Here is an 8,424-nt window from a genome sequence, read left to right as displayed (position 1 = left end):
ACTATGGGAATACAAACTTATGATGACCTTTGGCACATTCAGAGCAGGAATGAATGTGTCTCATGGATTCATGTCTTTTTACATCAGTTAAAAGATGTGCTCCTCTGACCATCCGAGCGTGTCACAGCCTGGACCAGACCCTTATCAAAGGACAATAAAACTTTCACACTGAACTGCAGCAAAATTTATGGCCACAACAGTTTGCCCCCCTGCCATAGAGATAGTTCTGTTTTATATAACTTGTTTTTGTTTGTTTTTTTACTGCACTTTTCTATGTCCTGTTGTGTATAAATATGTGACTCTTCAGATTTTGTGTTATACCATGCCTGATGAAGAGACCTGAGTAATCTCGAAAGCTTGCAATTATTACCATCTTTTCAGTTAGCCATTAAAAGGTATCAACCACTGAGGACTCTCAGTTCTTTTAAACAATTTTTTTATCCCTACTGGCTAACACGGTACAAAGATATATTTTACTTGTGTGTATATATTATATATATATATATATATATATTATATATATATATATATATAATATATTTTATATATATATATATATATATATATATATATATATATATATATATATATATATATATATATATATATATATATATATATATATATATATATATATATATATATATATATATATATATATATATATATATATATATATATATATATATATATATATATATATATATATATATATATATAATGTGTGTATATATGTATTTTTTCACACTAAACCCGTTGAATGAATTCTTCTGAAGGTCTTTGTTGGCATGGATGTTTTACTCTTTGCAGGGTTTTTATTTTTCTTGTATATAATAAAATGTGTTTCTCTGACGCCTCATTGGGGAACACAGGACCATGGGTGTTTATGCTGCTTATCCATAGGAGGACACTAAGTAGATGCAAAGATGTTAGCTCCTCCCCTGCAGTATACACCCCCTGGCTCTGCCAGGCTACTTCAGTTTTAGCTTAGTGTCTTTAGGAGGCACATTACTGCAGCAAGAATTTTTTGTTTTTAGAGGGCAACTGTTCCTTCGGGGACCGATTTTTTTTTTTTTTTTTTTTTTTCCCAAAACCATCAACAGGCGGGAACGCGGAGTATCGCCTCCCCGTACCCCCTCCTGCGACGCTGGATCCTGGGCTGTTACTCACTGGATGACAGGTCTCATGGCACTGATTTTACAGAGCTCAGAGCAGATGAAAACTTCCTCAGCCCCTCTTGCAGGCTCTGAGTTGATACAAGTTCTGCACCAAGTGTGACCAGGCATCAGACTGCCATCTCCACTGGAGCTGAGGTGAGATCATTCTGATTTTTACAGAGCAGATGAAAACTTCCTCACTCCCTCTGGCAGGGTCTGAGTTGATACAAGTTCTGCCAGCACAGCAGGCGTCAGAATCTGCACACTGACAGGAAATTGGAGCAAACGTCACACTGACTGGATGCACATGGGCTGTGATTTCAGACTCCTACATAGCATTCCACCTGTGGCGGGGGGAGGGGAGAGCTCCCAGGACTCAATGCAGCCGCAGCTGTGGTACACTTATAGAGGTTTTTCTGTCCACCATTGTTGTGCAGGGCCGGAGGAGGGAAGGGGAGTCCCTTCCCACCATTTTTGTTTTTTTGTTTATTATATTTTCTCATGCCTTCTTGTCAGAGCTAAGCCCCGTCCCCTCCAACACTCGATAAGCCACGCCCCCCCCTCACACAGGGTGCTAGCTTCGGCAGCACATATGCTCAAATGCAGAGCTACACAGAAGATTAGCATAGCCCCTGCACAGCAGGCCAAGGATTACATGGAAATTCGTGAAACATTCAACATCCTCCTTCCCACAGGAACTGTGACACAGGAGGAGGGGGGGGAAGGGCTATCCGTGTTCTGGGTGAGTTATAGCCTCACTTGCATATTAGCTATGCAGAGCATTGCTTCCTCATTACAATCAGTTTGTGGCTCATCAGCCAGGGGCTGCAGTCACATGTTTTATGCCCTGCACAACTACAGCAACAACTATAAGACGATTAGCTACTAGGGGGATGATAGCACCTCTTCCTTCTGTGAGTCCAGTGCCCCTGTAGCTTACCAATCCCTCACCCCATCCGCCCCCACCCCCCCCCCGCCTCCACCGCAGCAACCGCTGCCAGCCTAGAGCCTACGGCTCCCAGTCCCCCGGAATGGGCACAGTTCCCAGAACCTGGTGCTGGCTATGCAACATCGTCCTCACACCCCTCGGGGCCCCTGGACAGAACGCAGCCTGATGACACCTCTATAGAGGGTCCTTCTGATAAGAATCAGCCCTCTGCTTCACCGGTTGCAGATCAGAAAAAGGGCATGACCCCCATGGTTCTCCCTCTGGGGTACACAGATGGGGTTCTCCCACATGTTCTGCGGTCTCTGAGGAGCCGGAGGAAGGGGAATGATGTTTGTACCGGGATGATTCCTTGGTTTCAAGCTCCCCGAGCGATCAAGCTGCGATGGACTTATTTCAGCAATCAACCAAAACTCTGCATGTGGAAGATCTCCCATCCACTACTACTGACCCTGCGGTCTCCTTTTTAAAAGGGTGAAGAAACCTTAAAAAAAAAAAAAAAAGGGATTTTAACGTCGCTTCGGTATCCGTAAACTCATGGAGTCCCGGTACCCCTTTGGCTTAGCTGTCTCTAAGGGCTGGGCTGATCCGGCCTCGGTGGACCCTCACCCAGCTTCCGCCTGCCTGAAGGACCACTCCTGTCTTTTACTTGATGGATCCTCTTTCAAGGACCCGACAGACAGACAAGTGGAGCAGCTCGATCGCTCTGCCTCGAGGCCGCGGGTCCCTCTCCCCTTCCGTGTGGGTCGCACAGGCACCAGGACTACCAGTTTCCCTCAGACCCTCACAGATGTAACCGTTCACATTGCTACGGCGGCAGAGTACCTCATGCAGGCCTCCCTCGGCGCTGCTACCTGCGCAGTTATTGCCGCCTCAAATACCATAGCCATCCGTAAGGCCCTCTGGTTCCGATAATGGAGAGCGGACTCTGTCTCTAAGAAGCCTCTTACAGTACTCCTTTCCAGACCGATGGTTTGCCGATCATCTGGACAGGCTCTTTCTTTTTTTTTTGTCTGACGCCACGGGAGGAAAAGAGTACCTCCCTCCCCCAACTCTAGCTCAGGATGTTTTTTACTAGACACGCAGGGCCCGACCTTCTCAGCCCTCCTCGAGTCCACCTCGTCCTGGCAGTCTAGACAAAGACCGAGGAGTCTCGTCCTCCTCCATCTGGGCCGCCGCCTCAGACCACAAATGGGTGTGATACCTTGTGTCTTCCGGTTACCACGTTGAATTCTGGACCCGATCCCCTGGTCAGTCTTTTCTCTCAAACTCCCCCAAAGGCTCCAAAACACCACGAGGCCTTCTCCTCAGCAATCCACTCCCTCCAAACGGCAGGGGTGATGGTACCTGTTCCGGACGGTGAGAGGTTCAAGACCTTCTATTCCAACCTCTCGTGGTCCTCAAAGGACGGGTCAGTTCGTCCAATCTTCTAACACCTGAGCAAACGTGCACGTAAGGAGATTCAGAATGGACTTCCTAGGGTCCATTATTACCTTTATGGTCGAAGGAGAATTCGTTGCCTCCCTAGCTCAGGGACGCGTACCTGCACATACCCATCGCTCCAGCTCACCAAATGTTCCTCCGCTTCACGGTTCAGGACTTTTTTTTTTTCTTTTTTTTTTTTTTTTTTCTCATTTGTGGCCCTACCCTCGGCTCTGCCACAGCACCAAGGGTCTTAACTAAGGTCATGGTGGCCGCCATGCGTGCCCATCACGCCAGGAGAGTGGCTGTTCTGCCTTGCTTGGATGACCTCCTCATCAAGGGCTCAACCAGCGTGCAGATCTCTGTGGGCACCCTATCCCGCTCAGGGCGGCTTCTGACTCCAGTCAAATCATCCCCGGTCCCGTCAAAATCCATCACCTCCCTGGCCATGTCCCTGGACACTCTTCGGGGCTTGATATTTTACGTTCAAGACAAAGCGACTGCTCTACAACAAGCGGTACACTGCCCTCTACGTACTCCTCTCGCTCCATACAATTCAGTATGAGAGTGCTAGGTAGGATAGCGGCGGCTATAGAGGCAGTGCTGCTCGCTTAGCCACACCACCGCCCACTGCAGCTTGCGCTTCTAGCTGCCTGGGACAAGAGCCCCTTTTCCTTGGACGAACTTTTCACCTGACACCTTCAGTCAGTTATGCGCTTTGCTGGTGGCTTCAGTCCTCTTCCATATCGAGAAGGAGTTTTTCTCCCCCAAGTGGACTGGCTACTCCTGACCACGGACGTCAGCCTCTTAGTCTGGGGAGCAGCGTACTGGCTCCACACTGCTTCGGGACGTTGGACACCCCAGGAGTCTTCCCTTCCCAGAAATCATCCTGAAAATCAGCGCGATCTTCTCGCGCTCAGGTCATTCCCCCCTTCTGCTAGCAGGTCGTTTGATTCGGGTCCAATTGGACAATGCAACAGCTGTGGCGTAGGTCAATCGGCAGAGAGGTGCCGGCAGCAAGACAGCTTATCTCGAGGTCCTCAGGATCCTCACCTGGGCCGAATCGACGGGGGTCTGTGTTTTCAGCGTTACACATACCGGGAGTAGAGAACTGGGCGGCGGACATTCTAAGTCGCCAAGGACTGGCTGCCGGAGAGTGGTTTTCTCCACCCAGAAGTGTTCCCACACATCTGCACTCACTGGAGTACACCAGACGTGGATCTAATGGCCTCAAGGTTGAACGCAAAGGTACCCGCGTTCTTAGCAAGGTCACGTGATCCACAGTCCATTGGCGCGGATGCTCTAGTCTCCTGAAGTCGTTTCAGTCTGCCTTACATGTTTTTCGCCTCTGCCCCTGCTGCCGCGAGTAATCAGGAAGATCAAGGCAGAAGGAGTCCCGGTGATGCTAATATCACCAGACTAGCCCAGGTGCGCCTGGTATGCTGAATTAGTGCAATTGCTCATGGCGCCTCGTAAGCATACCAGACTTGCTGACCCAAGGGCCCATTTCCCATCAGAACTCCAGAGCCCTGAAGCTGACGGCCTGGCCATTGAGACCTGGACATTAACAAGAGCGAGATTCTCTCCTGCGGTTATCTCCACCATGTACAGTTCCCGAAAGCCGGCCTTCATCCCGTTTTTACCACCGTACGTGAAAAACCTTCCTTTCCCAGTGCAGGGAATCTAATGTCAAACCTATGCCTCTGGTGATCCCCAGAATTCTTGATTTTTTTTTTTTTTTTTGGCAGTCAGGTTGCAAAAGGGGTAGGTTTCATCTCTCTCGATATTCTATCAATACCGCCTAGCTTGCAATCCGCATGTCAAGACTGTCCTCAAGGGTGTTTCCCATCTAGTTTCCCTGTATAAATGGTCGCTGGACCCATGGGACCTCAATCTTGTTTTGGACGGTATCCAGAGGTCCCCTTTTGAACCTCTTAAGGAATCTTCTCTTGCTCTTCTCTCCCGGAAGGTAACATTCTTAGTGGCGATTACGTCCATCAGACAAGTTTCGGAACCGGCAGCACTCTCTTGCCGCGAACCCTTTCTGATCTTTCATCAGGACAAGGTGGTTCTACGCCCCCTTCTGGATTTTTTTTCGAAGGTTACTTCCCCGTTTCATATGAACGAGGACATTGTTCTGCCTTCTTTTTGTCCACACCCAGTCCTTGGGGTGGAAAGGGTTCTATATTCGCTAGACCTTGTGAGGGCTCTCAGATATTACGTACCTAGGACAGCCCCTTTAGGAACATAGACTCCTTGTTCGTCATTCTTGAAAGGCCTAAGAAAGGAGAGGCAGCTTTATAGGCAACGCTGGCTCGCTGGATTCGCTCTGTGATCCAGGAGGTCTACCGCTTGTAACTCAAGCCCATTCCTAGTGGGCTGCGGACTCATTCCACGAGAACAGTTGGCGCCTCTTGGGCCATTAGGCATCCGGCTTCAGTGGAACAGAGGTGTAAGGCTGCGACCTGGTCTTGCCTACATACTGTTTCAGAGCATTACTGAGTCCATACCCAGGCTGAGGCGAACCTAGGTAGGAAAATTCTGCAAACGATAGGGGAGTACCTATCTCGGTAGGCGCTCCTGGCTATCTGGGACTGGTTCTTAGTTCTTGAGTTGCATTGTTTGTTTACCCACCCATGGACTGCTTTAGGACGTCCCATGGTCCTCTGTCCCCCAATGAGGCGTCAGAGAAAAACGGATTTTTGTGTACTCACTGTAAAATTGTTTTCTCTTAGCCATCATTGGGGGACACAGCACCCTCCCTCTTGCCCTGTTGGGCCTTAGCTTTTTTCTGTCTCAGTACTTTTTTATGAGTATTCACTCACGTTACTGCTTGTGTACTAAAACTGAAGCAGCCTGGCTGAGCCAGGGGATGTATACTGCAGGGGAGGAGCTAACATCTTTGCATCTACTTAGTGTCGTCCTATGGATAAGCAGCATAACACCCATGGTCCTGTGTCCCCCAGTGATGGCTAAGAGAAAACTATTTTACGGCGAGTACACAAAAATCCGTTTTTTATATGGGGAAAAAATTAATTTTTTTTTGCACTTGGGACTATTTTTTTTTTTTAACACTTATTTATTTTGTTTTTTTGTTTTGTGTTTTTATACATAATGTGTCCTCCAAGTGATCATAAGATCTCTGATGGACATTTTTTTCTTTTAAAGCTCTTATTTTCTACTGTAACTGTGGTATCTGGAGGAGTCCGTTACAGGGGAAAACCGACTACTACAGTGACACAGGAGACTTGTAGAGCTGAGCTGCCTTTGCCGATCTTCTATTAAGTACATTTAGGCTTATTGAGCATTTTTGTATCAAGAAAAAGTGAAGACAGAAGCTGTCATAAACTTGTCTTCTCCCCAGGGTCCACACCACCACTGCATCTGGAAGCTGGGGACTGGAACTGGGCGTTAGAACAGCATGGTTACAATCACTGTAGAGTCCGCTGCCGAAAAGCTTGTTATAAAAATAGGCGATCAGCATCACACCCCCTTTTTAAATATCACATTGTCTATATAGCTCACAAAATTGGACAATATTTGATAATTGCCTGCCCTTTACAACAAGGTTACATAATATGGTTAGAGATGAGTGATCCTGAAAAGGAAGGTTTGTACATACTGAACACAAATTTTTCCCCGAAAAATTAGTGTTTGAGTTTGAAGTTCAGGAGCTTTATGTATGCAAATTGCTCGCTCAAGCATCACTGTGTGGGTCGCTCGGTGCTCAGCCCAGTGCAAGCCACTTGCAGTGTTTGGTTCACACTGGGGGTAACGTGTGATTGCATGTAGTTACCAAAAAAATGGAAAAAGTCCTCTTCCCCCCCCCCCCCCCCCCCCCCCCGGAAGTGATCTGTTTATGGCTGGCTGCATGTGCGCAGAGACCCGAACTTCCCAATTAGTGACTTTAATTGCGGTTCAGGTCCAGAACTGATATTTATCTAAAGTCTGGCTGAACCAGCCAAACCGATTTTCAATGGGTCCGCTCTTCTCTAAATATGGTGCCTTTTGATATTTGGCTTGTTGTAATGTGTAGGGTCACCAATTTTCGCTGAAAGTTTCTAGTCACACATGCTTAGTCATTCTCATTACAGTAAGTGGTTTGCAGCAATGAAAGCTATTTCTAGTAGTTACTCTGCAGTAAATGCTGTTTAGCAAGAAGGGGGAAAGGGTTAACCGCGCTGCCGTGGAGATGAATCCAAGGGTTAATCTTCGTGATTTTTATTATACAACGCGTTTCAGAGTCTAAAATGACCCCTTCGTCGGGAATCAAAAACCACTGATGTACGTCAATGTATAGTGCACAAGGCACCAGACGTCCTTATATATAAGATGGCGGATTTGAAAGATGCAGGATTTGTAAAAAGGCGCGCAGGTAACTGACAGTCACCTATTGGTTACCGGTCAGTCACCTGTCCATTACCTGCGTGCCTTTTTTCAAATCCGGCATCTTGTATATAAGGATGTCTTGTGCACTATATCTTGACATACATCAGTGTTTTTTGATTCCTGATGAAGGGGTCATTTTAGGCTCTGAAACGCATTGAATAATAAAAATCACAAAGTTTAACCCTTGGATTCATCTCCCATTTGTCTCCACGGCAGCGCTGTTAACCCTTTTCTTTTTCTTCTTGCTATTACCTTGTATCTACTGGGTACATGGCAGCCTTCGTGGTTCAGTAATAGGCTTTAATGGTAGTTGTGACCCTCGCAACTCCTCAAGGTGAGTTTTTCCAAGCTCATTTTTCTCCATTCTAGTGGGATAATACATCATTTACGCCTTTTCTCTTTTCCAGATTTTTGTCTACAGTAAATGCTGTTAGCAGCTGAGGCGAAAAAAAAAGCCTCCCTAGAAAATAGAATAGAAAAAATTTTCCAATCGGTGACACATTTTTAATT

At 46.9% G+C, this 8,424-nt stretch overlaps 1 protein-coding gene and 1 pseudogene across 2 annotated transcripts in view; both read left to right on the top strand.

The window, feature by feature from the left end:
• Positions 1 to 8,424, top strand: part of ARMC8 (armadillo repeat containing 8) — a 218,410-nt gene that overhangs the window by 187,103 nt on the left and 22,883 nt on the right. The gene's annotated exons all lie outside the window — the stretch shown is intronic.
• LOC142246879 (U6 spliceosomal RNA) lies at positions 1,729 to 1,842 on the top strand (annotated as a pseudogene).

This window comes from Anomaloglossus baeobatrachus, chromosome 7 (genome assembly GCF_048569485.1).
Source record: "Anomaloglossus baeobatrachus isolate aAnoBae1 chromosome 7, aAnoBae1.hap1, whole genome shotgun sequence".
NCBI lineage: Eukaryota > Metazoa > Chordata > Amphibia > Anura > Aromobatidae > Anomaloglossus > Anomaloglossus baeobatrachus.
Note: the sequence above shows the minus strand (reverse complement) of the source record. Positions and strands in the feature narration are given on the sequence as shown.